The sequence below is a fragment of the Dendrobates tinctorius genome, unplaced genomic scaffold (assembly GCF_039654945.1).
Source record: "Dendrobates tinctorius isolate UK_male_01 unplaced genomic scaffold, ASM3965494v1 ptg000129l, whole genome shotgun sequence".
In the NCBI taxonomy this organism is placed as follows: Eukaryota; Metazoa; Chordata; class Amphibia; order Anura; family Dendrobatidae; genus Dendrobates; species Dendrobates tinctorius.
The window spans coordinates 24,964,965-24,982,689 of record NW_027361797.1 but is presented as its reverse complement, the minus strand read 5'-3'; the positions used below and the strand labels follow the sequence as shown (position 1 = coordinate 24,982,689).

The 17,725-nt window shown below is 40.8% G+C and overlaps 1 long non-coding RNA gene across 1 annotated transcript; it reads right to left on the bottom strand.

Annotated features, from left to right (window-relative positions):
* Positions 1-272: 272 nt before the first annotated feature.
* On the bottom strand, positions 273-16,627 carry LOC141047879 (uncharacterized). The gene is made up of 2 exons (XR_012219922.1): positions 16,487-16,627; positions 273-1,656 (listed from the first exon to the last, which is right to left on the bottom strand). It is a non-coding gene; the product is annotated as an uncharacterized lncRNA (long non-coding RNA).
* Between the last annotated feature and the right edge of the window lie 1,098 nt (positions 16,628-17,725).

The window sequence follows — 17,725 nt, the reverse complement described above, 5'->3', positions numbered from 1 at the left end:
AAACTGAAGCAAGAAGCCCAGTAAGTAGTACATTGCTGGAAACAGGGTCTTGGCCCTTATATCATTCTGCTCTCATATGGAGTAGCAAAAACCTAGTTAAAAATTCCCTTTATAAAATATACCAGGATCTCGACTTACAAAAGGGCCCTCTGTGTTGTGTCCATGGAGTAGTTACTGGCTGGATAAACATTCCCGAGGCAAGGATGGTAAGACAAAGCTGTGTCAGTATCAGGAGGAACCAAAGTAGGAGGATAATAAGAAAGTCAAAGAAATCGCTGGGAAAAGATTCCCTGTTGGTCAGTCAAGCCAGGGTCAAAATAAAGAGAATTACAGGGACATACTCAAGGTAGAAGTCGAGTCAAGATCACATACCTATAGGCAACAACACTAGAGTACAGGGATAAATCCAAACAAAAACTCCTATCAATATGCAAAAAAGTTTAAGAAGGGTGTGGTACTGCCCCCATTGGCCACAGCAGGGAGAGAAATACTCATACCATGATGCCCTACAGCACAAACATCACAGATCCCAGCAAACTCTGCCTGTATAGAACGTCCAAAGCCCGGCAATTTAGGCTTTGACGTCTCCTCCACTACCAGGGCAGTGGCTGGCGACAGAGGCAGTCGTTGTTGCAGCAGGAGCAGGTCCATCTTGTAACCGATAACTTGTTATATTTTCCAAGAAAATAATTAAACAACCTCATAAAATTACTTCACAGATAAACCCTTTATGGCAGAGCATTCCTAATCATGTAAAGATTGGACCTTGTGTTCCCACAATTTTTGGTAAAAATTAAACTTCAATCCTCTTTGCAATCCCTTTACACCAACGGTCGTTCGGGTGCCAACCGTAATGCGTGGACACGTCTCGTTACTTTCTTACATTTGGTTTCTTTTTTTTCTCCTTTAGAGTTAATAATATCCTTGCACTCCAATTACTTCATTCTACGCATGAAGCCGCAGCATTTGATATGTGCTTAAACACCCACAGCGAGCAAGGTAAAGTGTTGATTGCCCTTAAGATCAGTTTAAAATATGCAGCAAGTATATATTATAAATTGAAAGTCAGGAAATACTGATATCCTGGTCACAACATTGTAGATGTATTCACTCACTTGTAGTAAAAACACAGTTGAGTAGTGCTCACTAGACTTATGATAGACATCTTTGGCCATAGGGCCCTGTGATTTCTATATATGCCAGCATGATCCATCAGACCGGTGTTACTGCGGTGACAGAGTATTTTCATGATCCATCAGACCGGTGGTGCTGCGGTGACAGAGTATTTTCATGATCCATCAGACCGGTGTTGCTGCGGTGACAGAGTATTTTCATGATCCATCAGACCGGTGTTACTGCGGTGACAGAGTATTTTCATGATCCATCAGACCGGTGGTGCTGCGGTGACAGAGTATTTTCATGATCCATCAGACCGGTGGTGCTGCGGTGACAGAGTATTTTCATGATCCATCAGACTGGTGGTGCTGCGGTGACAGAGTATTTTCATGATCCATCAGACCGGTGGTGCTGCGGTGACAGAGTATTTTCATGATCCATCAGACTGGTGGTGCTGCGGTGACAGAGTATTTTCATGATCCATCAGACCGGTGGTGCTGCGGTGACAGAGTATTTTCATGATCCATCAGACCGGTGGTGCTGCAGTGACAGAGTAATTTGATTTGATTTTATCACACTACTTGTTAGCATGGTAATTTAAAAAATTATCTTTAAAAACCCTTTTAACAATGACACTATGTACCTAGTAATTCAAAACATTTCCGCCTTAAATCCGACAGAACATTTCCTGTAATGTATCAGTAAGCAATTGAAAACTGTTCTCAATTTAAAGTTTTGTTGTTTTTTTTTTGCATTCCCAGATCAGCAAAAGTGATGTCATTGCTAAAAATAATTTTCAAGAAACCTCACACTGAGAAGTTAATGAATCCAATAAAGATAACACATTCCTCATACATCTACAATGTTTGGCATCTTGTCATATAGTCCAATTTAGAGATAATGGACTTGCTTAAGTTTTACATATTGGGGACATAGGAATACCATAACAAGAGTTCAGGTTTTCCCGTAAGAAAAAAAAAACATACCGTAATAGAGCTATAATACTTACACTTACCAAAATAAATTGTACCTCTTCAAGAAGGTTTTAACATTCCAAATATGTTATCAGTTTCACGTAATAGTTGTAATCTGCAGGTAAATGGAGTTTAGGTTGGTTAAATGGAGCAGCGGATACAGGGAGAAAATTAAGTTATATCCTCCCTGCAGCCGTTCGCTTCCAGTCATCTGGGAGGTGGAGGGTGATGTTACAGTCAGCAATCGCTAAAGAGTGAGGGTGTCGTTATCACTCCCCCTACACCTTGACTGACAGCCCACCTTGCAGCTGGTTAAGTCCTAAAATAACAAAAGAAGCTTCTGTCGCATTTCTCCTCCTCTGTTACTAGTGGCTGATTGTATTTTATTATATAGTCTACTACTATTAGCAGTTCGCCACTGTTTGTAGCCGTTTGGCTGTCCTGGTCTACTGGCCGAATGTGGCCTGCGGGCTGCAGTTTGCCCAGGCCCGGAGTAGACAATCAAGCCATCGCAGGTTCAAGTCTCCTAAGGAGACTAATTCAAAATGTATAAAGTATTTGTAAAAAATTATAAAAAAATTTTACCAGAACTAATACATTACAAAAAATATTAATATCATAAGGTGAACGCTAAAATGGAACAAAATCAAAATGCCCAGAATTGGTAAATTTTTGTTAGGCAGTGCCAAAAATGTGCAATAAAAAGGTCATATGTACCCCCAAATAATATGAATAAGACCTAAAATTCAATGTGCAAAAGCAAGCCCTTACATACGTAGGTCCATGAATGGAAACACGTTAAAGTTACAGTTCTAAGAAAACCAATTTTATTTCTTTTATTTAAGAGAAAGACAGCACTTAAATACAAAAAATGCCTTATAGGTTTGGAATTGCTGTAAGCATACTAAGAGCACGTTCAATTTTCACGTATAAGTGCTATGTGTGGTTTCCACAGATAGTACTCGTACTTGTGATAGGCTATGAGGCCATTCACACATCCGTGATTTTTTGTGGTCAGAGAGGCCTGAAGAAAATCACAGAGACATGTCCGATTTCGATCTGAGGTTCAGATAAAAGTAGAAAATGCAGATCAATCGGTCCGTTAAAAAATATGATCACACTCAGATGACATCTGAGTGCCGTCAGATTTTCACGGACTATTGGAAAGGAAAAGGTGGAGATTTTTATTTTTTTTTTTACAGGTAAAACGGAGGACGCTCGGAGTATGCCTTCATCAAACTCTGATTAATCTCTTTTTCAGAGTCTGATCAAAATAATCGATTCATTTTTCTTGTATATGAGAAAAACAGACATCTGAATGAGTGAATTTTTCTACCCAGGTTTTTTTCACGGCTCAATAAACACCGTAAAAACAAAACTCAGATAACAGTTGAGTTTTTTTCCAACATTTTACCGCATTTGGATTTTTCTCCAGTTTTCTGATATATTAAACGTAAAAATGAATAGTTTCTTTACAAAGCGCAACTCATTTTGGAAAAATATAAAAATGTTATGGGTTTTGAAAAATGGAGAAGAAAAATCAAAAGCGCAAAAAAGCAAAAACTCGCGTGGACCTTAAGCAGTCCACATATAGGCGGATACAACTTTATTCCAGAATAAATATTTTTGAAGCCCAAGGAATCCTTTATATAATAGACGACCGTAAAACCCAGCCGTATCCTCCTTGCTTTATTTCGTATCCACAACCCTCAGCTGATAAGTTATTTCCTTAGCAACTATATGAGGCACAAACATAAAACTGTCAAGCCCTGAAGCCGAAGTCATTATTTTTCTCCTTAAAATTGCAAAGTCAATACCCAATTAACGGTACAATATTGCCAATTTAAATGTTTTATTGCTCCATGAAACTAATTATTTTGTTTTACTGTAACAGTACTCATGGAATGAAAATTAATAATGCAACATGGGAATCAAAATCTCTTGTGTGACTTGTTGACCTGTTGACACAATTCTGTGAGATATCATTGGTAGATGTTTGCCAATTACATAAACTAGTAGAGCACATTTCGGTATCCAACAGTTACCGGAACTTATAAAACCTTGTGATGTAGAGGTAGTTTGGTCACATTGCCTGATAAGTTCTAATCTATTTCCTATAATGTTAGTTGGACGTAAATGTCCATACCAAAACACCATTTTTTTTAAAATTAAATCCCAAATTCTGTCCAACAGGGGCTCTCTACATCTCCACAGTTCTTCATGAACTGAGAGAGAGGTTGTTGATCCCTTACAACATAGTCAATAACACTTTAACCTTAAGATTTGTGTAGACGTCCGTGGATCTTGGTCCAGTAGGGTGTAATAAGTGGTCACCGCCATCAGATATTCGAGAGTGATCCCATAAGTGACCCACATGTCCACCAGATGGTAGTGTTCCAGAGTTTATACGTAAACCAAAATTCGGGGGTTCTATACCATCTGCAAGGACGTTTCGAATTAGTTTTCTTGTAGACATACACAGGCTGTGATGCTATGTAATTTTTTTTTTTAGTATCTGGTTTCTAGATGCAGGAGTGCTATGTGTTATTCCTTCTCTGACGAGACCAAAAAGGTAGACTTTGAAATTGTGGAGCCAATTACATAGTTTGGATGTAAATTGGAGATCTTCCCAGACAAAGATGTTCTAGTTATCAGAACTGTATGAACATTCAGGCAAGATTTGAGAACATATACTGTAGATTTGAAGCGTAGGAAGGTGTAGTTTGGGTTCTTAAGCAATATTTTTAAGGTTGTGTCATTTTTTTATCATTCCAGTCCATAAAACGTTATTGTATTGTAGTGTATTATCATTGAGAGAGTCCCACATACAGCATCTCTGTACATTTTCTTGATGGTCTTGATTTAGTACAGTGCAAGACCCATGGGTAAGCATTGGGAGGGGTCCGAAGAAAGGGATTGACTTCTCCATTTTTGTCCTATTCTTATAATAGCTGACAGAAAACTGAACAATTGTTTCCTGGCTACTATAATGCCTTTGTTTTCACGTCTTGACGTGAGCATCTGCCCCTTTATAAAGTGTCATAGCCATTGTGACATCCTATCGTGAAATTACAATTGTCATGCTTTCCATGTTTGTGTTAGGAACGGCGGAACGCACTAAATAAAAATAATAATAAAGTGCGCTCGCCGCTCGGGGTCCACCGTGCAGTAGGTGATATAACCGCTGCTAAGTGGTGGCAGGAGCAATATGACAGAAATGCGCACAGGGTTAAACTTCACCCAGGTGCGCAGAGCAATCTCAGTTAATTCACAGAGATGCCAAATAAGTCTAAACACAAAAGACTGAGCCTGTTGAGGTCACAGTACTCAGTAAAAACGCACACACGGTATCAGGTCACAGGAGTAGCCCAAGACGGCGGCACTACGTCCGTCTAGACCTACCGTGTGCGGAGCGTCGCAACTGCGGACGCAAAGGGGCTGCTACTGCAGCGCGGCGTGGACACTGCCACTAAACGACAAGGCTAAGGCGCAAGCGCAATGTCGGACACTAGCAGCTGTGGATGTTGCAGCAGAGGAGCGCTGGCGCTGATTCTGACTCAGTCCCTAACCACATACGTAATATCAGAGGGAAGGGGTTTTATACGTAATGAATCATTCACCAGAATCATACATCCGTCCTCATACACACAGCAGCAAGTAAGTCTATACTAGCGCATGGCGGAACAGCCATGCGCGCCTTTTATAGTAGCCGGGACCTTCCGCATGCTTCAAGATCTCTGAGATGGACCAATGAGATCTGGAGCGGGACCTGAGCACATGACTCCCGATCTCCAATGGGAGATCTTCCCATAAGAATGCTCAGTAGGAGGACAGAAGGACTTAGCCTCAGGAGAGATTTGCTGCAAGGCAATCTCCTCTGCAATCTCCTCTGCAGTAGATAAACAGCAGGAGACTGCAGAATGTGAGGGTCTGGATCCCTGCGGAGTAAACGCAGAAATCCGACGCCTAACAGTTTGAGCTTATGAAGTCACACAAGTAAACTCACCTACTTAGAGTTTTTCTGGGCACAAAAACAATCTTCTTGCCCCTTCATGATTCCCAAACCTCTTTAATTTTGTTTTTTGTCATCTCCCTTTCAGCCTTCTGCAGTCAATTGTTGTGTTTTGTTATGGTTTACATCCTGAACCCCTTACCAGCTTTCTCCTTGTAACCCCAGACTACAATTACCAAAAGGCAGAGCTGTATTTATCCTGCAGCTCACTCGCTCTCAACCTCAGTGCCCATCCACTAAACCTACAAAACACAGTCTAAAGACTCATAAAAAGATTCAAGATGGATCGATCTGTGTCCGCACTTTCTGCCTCCAAACATTGCATGTCACCTACTATGTACTGTTCTGAGACTCTTCTGCAGTCAGTAATGTTACAGGTGCAGACAATGGAACCACAGAGTACTGCAGGAGAGCAATGAGATATAATGTATTTATGTATGATGATGTAATCTAGCACTCTGGAGCTTCCAGCATCATCCCCTCTGGTCAAAGTCACAAGCTGATAAGATTACTTGAGCTGTACGGAGCCTACAATGTGCTCGCCTTCTCTCTGTGCACATCACCAGTCACTCACAGCTTGCCAAGGATCACAGGCCACGCCCCCAAGACAGTGTAAGGGGATGTAAAGTTTAGTATGCGCTTCTAACCCTTTAAGCACAACCTGGGTTTTGTAAATGCTATTTTATGCTGATTATATATTTATATATGTATGTCCAGCATTAACGACTATTTTAAGGAAAGCATAGTGCCTATTTTTGGCCACTGGATGGGGGGCATTCTAGTGTATATAGTGAGAGATAGACATTCCACATAGTAAATAGTTGAACATAGGAGAGGTTTACTGGGATAAGGTAGGAATAGCTTCCTGCTTAGAGTCAGCAGGGGTCAGGGTGCCCAGGCAGCTTGGGTGGGCATCTGAGCCCAAGATCCCCCAGTAGCCCCGCAACGTTATTTAAGTTAGAGCCCAGACATCCGAGGCAGCAGGCTAGAACAGCAGCGGACTACAGCAGTGCTGAAGTAAAGGCTAAAGGACAATGCCAGTACAGTACAGGCATGCAGGTGGCTCCATAATATGGCAACTTATCGCATGGGCTGATGCCCTCAGAGCCAGGGTGAAATGACTGAGGGAACTACCAAGCGCAGTGAGTTTGGTCAGCGAGGACACTGCGTCACCACAAGAGGCAGTGCAGAATGGCAGGTCACTCACCATGAGGCAGCTGACTTCATGGGCTGATGCCCTCATGTCTGGGGCGAAACAGACAAGGGAACGCCTAATCATAGCAAAGCTGTACAGGGAGGACACTGAGGAACCGTATGATATGGTGCGACCTGGGTATGTGCTGTATGACAAGGAAAGGAGTACAGGGAAAGAGGAAGAAATGTGCATGATGGAACATGGTGCTAATGCTGTGTTGAACACGGATGTGTTGCGTAAGGAAACCAGTACAGTTGTTTGAAAGTTGAAAGGAACTGTATCTCAATTTGTGCGGATCCGTCTAGAAGAGACCCTAACGGAGCAGAAAGTGAAGCCACAGGTACGTTGAGTAATGGACACTGTTTTCATGTGAAGGGAGGTCAGGGCACGACTAAACAGCTGGCCTCGGTCATGACTACTGCTCAGGCCTTCCCTCACAACATCACTATTCAATGCATACTGCAGAGCTGCTGACTAAAGCCCCTGTCACACACAGCCACGAGTCACGAGTTTTGTGCCGCAACAGCGATCTCACCAGCGATATCGCTGTGTGTGACATTTATCAGCGATTAGAAAATGGAAATAGTCTTAGGAGCGCAGGAAAGAGACTCAGACAAGAGATGGGGTTAAACCACAACGCGTTTCGACGGAGGATCCGTCTTCATCAGGTGGAAGTTTCCGTTTCCATTTTCTCATTGCTCCTATCCTCCATTGGAGGTTTTCGGCTGGAGCTGCGGTGGAGACCTGACATTTTTGTCTGCCCCTAGGTTGCTTCCTAAGTGCTCCTCTATGACCGCTTATCACTGACTCTTATTTATCAGCGATTGGCCCCCCCTGCCGGGTATCGCTGATCGTGCTCGAATGGCCTGGACATTTTTTTGATCGTTGGTGTCCCGCTGGCCAGCACGCATCGCTGCATGTGGCAGGCGGGAGACCAGCGATCAGCGAGCTGGTAACCAAGGTAAACATCAGGTTTCTAAGCGCCGCGCAGCGCTTAGAAACCCGATGTGTACGTTAGATACCAGTGCGCTGGTGCAGGGAGCTGGTAACCAAGGTAAACATCGGGCTTCTAAGCGCGGCACTTAGAAACCCGATGTGCATGTTAGATACCAGCACACTGGTGCAGAGAGCTGGTAACCAAGGTGAACATCGGGTTTCTAAGCGCCGAGTGGCGCTTAGAAACCCGATGTTTACCTTGGTTACCAGCTCCCTGCACGAGCGTGCTGGTATCTTAATGTACACTGTGGGTAACTAAGCGACGTGCGTCTCTTGTTACCCGCGTTTCGCTGTCCTGATCACTGGTGAGATCTGCCTGTTTGGCAGCTCACCAACGATCATGTAGCGACACTCCAGCGATCCTGACAAGTTCATATCGTTGTCAGGATCGCTGGTGAGTCGCTATGTGTGACGGGGCCCTAAGTTGGTCAAACTACACACAGGAAATCTCTGAGCTTTGTGCTTTGAATTAACTCTATCAGGAGGTAATGACTCGGAGGTCACATCACCACATGTGAAGGCTCAGGAACAGAGCTGAATTTTTTAACAGCAAGTAAATTATGAAGATTCTTCATGTCTGATACCCTTTACAATTCTTTAATAATATGCGTGTCCTGAAAACTCTTTTATGCTCAGCAAACCACGATGACACCAAGAAATAATGCATCACACCATGGATAGATTAGCACTGCTTCAGCTTTATGGTAGAAAGGACAGTAGATACTGTAATCTGTCAAAGGCTTTTAGTGCTCTGAAGATTACTATATTCAGCTTACAATAAGTGGTATTATGAAAAGAAAATACAATAATTGAAACATCTCGCAAATGGCCACCCAAAATTGCAGTGAAAAATGTTTTTATGAGGGGTGGTCCTCTCAAAGGTGAGGGTTAATAACTATGATCCATAAATATTCATCTCAGGAAAATGTGTTCTAGATCAGGGGTGGTCTTCAGAAAGAGGTGGACTTTTTCTGAGGTTTCATAATATTAAGATTGATAATCATGCTTATCACTTCCAGTAAGTAAAAAAAAACGAGACAACATCGCACTGAAGCATCCGCTGGAGAACTTCCAGTGGAAAATCTCCAACTATTCCCAGCTGGATATGATTTACAACTGTTTGTGATCTTTACTAAGAGATCAAAACATGAAGTTTCAATCCCCAGAGGACAGGACAAGTCATTCTAACCCTATTTTATGAATGATGACTTTACTTGGAGCCTCATCACTCCAAATATTATGCGGAATTCCTTTCTCTACTACCATAGCCACGCCTGTAACGCTGGTGAAAAGTGTTGGCGTGTAATTTTTTTAATTGCTTGTGAAAATAGGAGATAATTGTAAATACTTTCCCTTTCTTGGCACTGAGCAAAATGATTCATCAAATAAAAAAATATGTTAGACTACAGCAACTAATGATCCCTTTAGCAAAACCCTTCCCTTGTTTATCTGTTCTGCATACAAATCATGTTTGCCTAGATAAGATGTTCACATATTTATAAGTAAGTGCGCCCATCCATAAATACATGCGTTCTACTTGCATGAGATTGGCAGCATTCGTGTAGGACATTGCATGAGAAGTGAATGGTATGATAGTGCAATACTTTGCACTACCATTACTAAGTAGATGGTGTGCAGGTAGACAGGGTAATACAGGGTGATTAACTCGCTATTTTACCTGGACAAAAAGTGCTGTAACTTCTAAAAGAGATGATCTATTGTACTGAAATTTTGACCACTTACCGTGCATCGTGAGAAACTGATGTTCTAAAGGTATGAAAATGTCCACTGTTCACATCCAAGAATGCCTGCACGCGCCATTCCATATTGTAGAATGTATTCCACAGGAGGTCTGGGGTCATAGCCTGAATTTCTCACTGTACGTTCTCTCGTAGTGACTGTAATATTCATGGCCTGTCGCTGTACACACAGACCCTTCAAATGGCCCCAAAGAAAAAAATCCGGCAATAACGAATTCTTTTATCTTGATCGAGCCCTTTCAATTCCTGAACCACAGTGACTCTGTACGGAACATAACTTTTCTTGGCCTCTCGTTAACACGTGGAATATGACATACCTGTCTCCTGAGAAAATCTGTGCAATGATGTACATGGAGATGCCAGAAGTCGCTGTTTCACACCTTGAATTGTTTCCTCAGACATTTTCGGAAGTCGTCCATCATGCCTATCCAGTAATGTTCCTGTACATTCCAGCTTATTCACCAATGACAGAATACACGGTTTGGACAGCGGATTTTGACCTCCGAACTTCTTTAGAAACTCACTTTGCCACCTCTTTAAGTTCAGTTTTCCAAAAAGTTTTCACAATGAAAACACGATCCCCCAACCCGTATCTGAACAGCGCGTCCACATCGGAGATTACCTTTCTGAATCCTGCTCATATAGGTACCATACACATGGTCAGGTTTTAAATACATCGGTTAGGACTGCTCTGATATGGGTATACCGTGACGTTTGGTAGAGCGGCTTAGTATATCAACCAAATACCCTGTTTTGTTATCATCTTTTTACTAGCACTTGCTGTTTACTGTTACTTTTTAACAACAGAGTATTTATATACGTTTGTTATACTGTGTTTTTCTGTGTTGCAGTCTTTTGGTGGTGTGAACACTGTCCTACAGACTTGTTCACTGTATGTATGGCCCATGTGTTTATATTCTGTGTCAGTACATTGTTAGAAGGAACTCAGCAGGAAAACCAAGCACCACACATAAGCTACCGACACACGCAGAAAGGCATTCAGCAAGTCTATCTCGTAGTGGAGATTACAGGTGTCGCGACAAGTCAATGGATCTACTCGGCGCTAGGATGTTTCTGGGCGCTGCCGCTGAGGATCATTGCACTCTCACTTCTCATGAACCAAAGTATGCACAGTCTAAATTTCGGTACGGTCAACCATCTCTTTTAGAAGTTACAGCTTTTTTTTCTGGGTGAAGTGGCGAGTGAATCACCTTGTATTAGGGCCATTAGCAACAGCAGCAGCTTCAACCATCTGAACTAGGTAAAAAGACCATTTTGAAGCAAAGATATGCAGAAATGAACCTAGCAAGATGGTTGATAAGCGCTAACTGAGGAGGAAGAAGACAGGGGTTAGAGCTGGGCTACAGGGAGAGAGACAGGACAAACTTCTAAAAGGCAAACTGATACCATAGCAGTGTATCAGCAACGATACAATGGCAGTACAATATACTGTATGATTCCCTTGTCGTGGGATATGACAATTTTAGTTAATTTTAGTTCACTTAATTCATTAAGGGAGCAATCCCAGTGCCTCCCTTATTCCCTTTTACTAGGGATTAAAAGAATGCATGCATACATTCTGATCCATGATAGCCTAACAATCACTGATGGGTGAGCACTCAATACATTGAACTTGTAACTAACATTTTTAATTTTTCTATTGTTGGAACGGAGATTGGGCTTCTTTTTTGCAAGGTGAGCTAACATTTTTGTTGATGCCTATTTCATGTATATGCTCTACTATATTTGCTAATCAGGTTAATTAACCCCTTCACCACCTTGGGATTTTCTGTTTTAGGTTTTTGCTCCCCTTCTTCCCAGAGCCATAACTTTTTTACTTTTCCGTCAATATGGCCGTGTGAGGGCTTGTTTTTTGTGGGACGAGACGTACTTCTGAACAACACTATTGATTTTACCATATAGTGTACTGCAAAAGAGGAAATAAAATTCAAAGTACTGTGATTTTTTTAAAATAAAGTGCAATTCCACAAATGTTTTTTTTTACCATGTTTACTAAGTGCTAAAGCTGACCTGGCAATGTGATTTTCTAGGTCGTTCGCAGACACCAAACATGTATAAGTACTTTTTTTATTTAAGTGGTGAAAAAAAAAGTCTTAAATTTGTAAAAAAAACAAAACATTTATTTTCTGAGACCCGTAGCGCCTCCATTTTTCGTGATCTCGGGATGGGTGAGGGATTATTTTTTGTGCACCGAGCTGACGTTTTTATTGATACCATTTTGAAGTAGATACAATGTTTTGACCGCCCGTTATTGCATTTTATTGCAATGTTGAGGCGTCAATAAAACATAATTCTGGCGTTTTTACTTTTTTTCTTGTTACGCCACTTACCAATTGGATTAGTTCTTTTTTAGATTTCAATAGATCGGGCGTTTGTTAATACGGATATACCAGATGTGTACATTTGAATCTTTTATTGTTTTATTTTAAATGGGGCAAAAAGGGGGAGATTTGAACTTTTATTTTTTTTTATATCTTAATTTTTTTTTTTACTTTTTACTGGCTTCAATAATCTCCTTAGGAGACCTAAAGCTGCGATCTTCTGATCACTTGTGCTGCACATAGCAGGGCTTCAGCCCTGCTATGTGTAGCTAAAATGCTCATCTGCAATGAACGCCGACTTCTGGGCGACTATGACAACCACAAGGGGTCTCCAACAGACTACCGGTTGTTATGCCAACCCTTGGGCACCCCGTGATCATGTGATGGGGTGCCGATGGGTGGAGCTAGTGACGTGCTTCCAGCGTGGGTATGTTAAATGACGCTGCCAAAGATTGACAATGGCATTTAACATGTTAACAGCCATGGGTGGATCATGATTTCACCCCCCCCCCCGGCAGCTGTCATGTGCCGAAAAACATGTGGGCTCAGTGCCGAAGCTGCATCAAAGAGGAGGAGGCGGCGGCAACCTGTAAAGAACCTATTTGACATGTGTCACAAAGGGGTTAGTTCCATATTTTAATTGACCAGACTTATACAAACACAGAGGAGGGGGTGGGGTGAAATATATATATATATTTGTGAATAAAAATAAATAAATATATATATATCTGTATATATGAGTGTGATATGTGAGTGTTTGATCGCTTATACCGTAGTATTGCAGTATATAGTGTAAATCTCAGTCTCCTATGGAGTGCAGCCTATGAGTGAGCTTCACAAGAGGCCCAAGATGGCAGCAACTGGGGCCTTTGACAGATCCTCGGTTGACAGACCCCTGGGGTTGGGTCGATAAGAGCTAGTGCACACCATCGTGTGTTCCTTTTAAATACCGCTATCAGAGATTGACAGCAGCATTTAAATGGTTAATAACCACAGACGGAATTCAGCACCAGACGCTGATGTTAGAGACAGATGCCGGCTATGTAATATAGCTGGAAACAACTACGTGTGGAGGGAGCACTGCTCCTGAGCCCCCTTCACACCTGAGGACCCCTTCACAGGACATGAACACAACGTCTTTTTTGCGGGAAGGGTTTAATCATTTTGAGCTATTTACATTTTTCTTGGTTTGATTATTTTTCTAACAAACCAAATTTGCGATGGGGCTTAAATAATATGTTGATTGAAACTATAACTAAATAGGGCAGGATATTTAGGTGACAGATTTGCTTCATAGATAAAATTTGCCAAGTAGACCTACTTGAAAAAAAAATGTTTTTTTTATAAGAATAACTATACAGTTTAATAATTTACTAGTTGGCCCGTGCAAAATTTTCGCACATTGGTTGTCGGGGGCACATTCACTTTCAGAAAAAGCAAGCTGGTCAAATGTAAATGCATTTCATGAGCTGATGAACACAGACAGGTATTTATATATGTAGATTGGTAATACAATAAATTGTTTTGATAAGTAGAAGCCAAAAAATGTTTTCTCGTTGAGGTGCCACCTGCAGGTCATTGTGTCTTTCTGCAGGTTTGTGAAAATGAATGTTTAAACTGTATTTTGTGATAAAATCACGAATGTGTGGTTTGTTTGGCTGTTTTCTTGCTGAAGGGAGCAAGTTTACCTTTAAATTGGTGTATCATGTATGTGTGTGGTGGGGTGAAGTAATCAGAGAAAAAGCAGTGCATATATACAAATGTGTTGGTAGTGTGCTTTGGGGTACTGTGGTGCCACCTGCAGGTCATTTTTTCTTACTGTAGGTTTATGAAAATTAATGTTTAAACTGTATTTTGTGATCAAATTGTGGATGTGTGGTTTCTTTGGCTATTTTCTTGCTGAAGGGGGAAAGTTTACCTTTAAATGGTGTGTCATTTGTGAGTGTGGGTGCAGTATGAACGGGGATATAGTGTTTAGAAATAATAGAACAGATTGAAGGGTTAACTTAATTTTCATTGGCGAAAACCACATGAGAAATGCCTATTACTACACGCCAAATAAGCGCAGTAGGGCAGTAAGAGTTTGCTTCGTCCCGCTAATGTCATTTTAGACACACATAATTTAATTAGCGAGCCTGGATGCAGGATCCTGGCAGTATTACCAAGATCTATTTGAAGTAATTAATTATAAATATAGGTTCAAACAAGAGCAATCGCCAAGTTCTCAGTAACCGAAGAGCGGTCATAGTTTTAGCTCTGACCTGACACCCGAAGAGAAACTGAGTAACACCGGAGGGAATGGAGTAAATTAGCTTCTCTGGAAAACATCAATACACATAACAATTAGAAGATGGCTTGATGATGAGATGAAAAGGGAACACCTATTAGATAGCCGCGCTCTTTGATTAATTGTTGGTGTCTCTTGAAAATTACGCACTTGAGCAGCTATTTTTTTTCTTGCAAAATTAAAAATTGGATTATGTGATTTTTTTGGTTGCTTTGCTTTTTTTTTTTACATTCAGGAATTGTTTTTAATAGATTGACCTGTCGACGAGCAAGGACAGGAGTAATGCGAACGGCAACATCCTTAGATTGTGAACACCCTTAATTACTAGTGACAACTGTCTGCATTCAGGCAATTAAATCCTATGACCTGTAGCTACTTAGCCTTGAGTGTGGATAGGCAGATTAGCACCTGTCTATCTAAATCTCCAGGCTGAGATACCACTTTCCCATCATTGCAAAACAGTGCGGTAGTAGAGGAAAATTTTGTCACTTCCATCCTATTCATAAAAAATTCCCTTACTGTAAATCCATATAGGAGTTATTTAAAAACGGATGCGTTTCTGGTGCACAAAGGCACCCTTAATCATATAGTATGGATAAGGCTGTGTTCACACGTTGCGCTTTCGCTGCGGTTTTTTTTCTGCAGGCAAAGCCTGCTCTCTTGGCAGTAAGGAGGCTGCTTAAAAAAGCAGATTCTACTTTGTTTTTTTGCCGAATTTTTGCCGTGGTTTTGCTGTGTTTCTTTTTTTGCTGCATTTTTGCCGTGGTTTTGCTGTGTTTCTTTTTTTGCTGCATTTTTGCTGTGGTTTTGCTGTGTTTCTTTTTTTGCTGCATTTTTGCCGTGGTTTTGCTGTGTTTCTTTTTTTGCTGCATTTTTGCCGTGGTTTTGCTGCGATTTTTCTGGTACGTTTATCTCTTGTGCATGCTGATACAGTTTAGTGCTTGTTGTTCCTGAGTTTCCTGCACAAAAAACGTAGTAAAACCTGATACCTGCATTTTTGCTGCGTTTTTGCACTTATTCATTGCTTTCTATGGGTGAAACAACGCTCTAAAAACACTGAAAGAAGGGACATGCTGCAGTTTTCAAAAACGCAGCAGTTTTCCAATTCAGTCAGAAAAAAAAACCAATGTGTGTGCAAGAGATTTCCAAAATCTCATAACTTTTGCTGGTGCAGTAAAATGCAGCTTTTAATTTGCATTAAAAAACGCAGCAAAAAAAATGCAATGTGTGAACATAGCCTAAGGGTGCCTGTGTGTGCCAGAAATGCATCAGTTTTTAAATCGCACCTGTATGGATTTGCAAAAAATACATTTTTTATAGATTGGATGGAAATGCTGAAAATCTCCTATTCTACCACCCAGTTTTGCTTTGTTGCTCCTATCAGGATCCAGCACCCACCGATGCTGTATCTTCAGTCTAGCATGTTATGGACAAGCATGATGAGCTCTATAATTTACTTTTTTTTTGTCCAACAATCATTTTGCCTTGTTTTCTAAAATGTCCTTTTGATTGCATCTAAATTTTTAGAAAACATTTCCTTTTCCTTCCTGCTTGTTTCCCTTACAGTAAGTACAGTACAAAATATCTTAGAACGGGGAAAAATTCAACAGCAAAGGAGGGACTAAACCTCAAGGAACTTAAATAAAACAAGGAATTAAAAAAAAAAAATACAATACATAATACGCACATATTCCATTAGTAAAAAAAGTAATTATGATATATATCACTTTTGTTGCAACAATCTCAGAAATAAATACAGATTAGCGAAGTCTGAGATATCGCAATATCAAAAGCTGGGGCTTACCTCATCCAAGATCTCATCCCTTATAAACGCCCTGACCTCTGACTAGTTGCCAAGGCCAAAAAAACAAATTCTAAAGACCTTCTCTTGGCTCTACCATAGAGGCTGTAGTTAACTTGCCATGTTCCAATCACAATTAGCTTGTCAAGAGTGTAGCATGTCGTGAACCAGTCTTTCACAGTGTTTTAATTAGCACAAGAAAGAAAAATGGTGAATTGGTGTTCATCACACCCTTTCCCGCAAAGTCTCTTTAACCCCTTCACCCCTAAGGGTGGTTTGCACGTTCATGACCGGGCCAATTTTTACAATTCTGACCACTGTACCTTTATGAGGTCATAACTCTGGAACGCTTCCATGGATCCCGGTGATTCTGACAATGTTTTCTCGTGACATATTGTACTTCATGTTAGTGGTAAAATTTCATTCAAATAACTTGCGTTTATTTGTGAAAAAAACGGAAATTTGGCAAAAATTTTGAAAATTTCGCAATTTTCCAACTTTGAATTTTTATGCCCTTAAATCACAGAGATACGGCGCACAAAAAACTTGATAACTAACATTTCCCACATGTTTACTTTACATCAGCACAATTTTGGAACCAAAATTTTTTTTTGTTAGGAAGTTATAAGGGTTAAAAGTTGACCAGCGATATCTCATTTTTACAACACCATTTTATTTTTAGGACCACATCACATTTGAAGCCACTTTGAGGGGTCTATATGATAGAAAATACCCAAAAGTGACACCATTCTAAAAACTGCACCCCTTAAGGTGCTCAAAACCACATTCAAGAAGTTTATTAACCCTTTAGGTGCGTCACAGGAATTTTTTTGAATATTTAAAAAAAAATGAACATCTAACTTTTTTTCACAAAAAAAATACTTCAGGTTCAATTTTTTTTATTTTACCAATGGTAACAGGAGAAATTGGACTGCAAAAGTTATTGTGCAATTTGTCCTGAGTACGCTGATACCTGATTTGTGGGGGGGAACGACTGTTTCGGCGCATGGCTCAGAATGGAAGGAGCGCCGTTTGACTTTTTCAATGCAAAATTGGCTGGAATTCAGATCGGACGCCATGTCACGTTTGGAGAGTCCCTGATGTACCTAAACAGTGGAAACCCCCTACAAGTTACCCCATTTTGGAAACTAGACCCCCCAAGGAACTTATCTAGATATGTGGTGAGAACTTTGAACCCACAAGGGCTTTACAGAAGTTTATAACGTACAGTGGTACAATTAA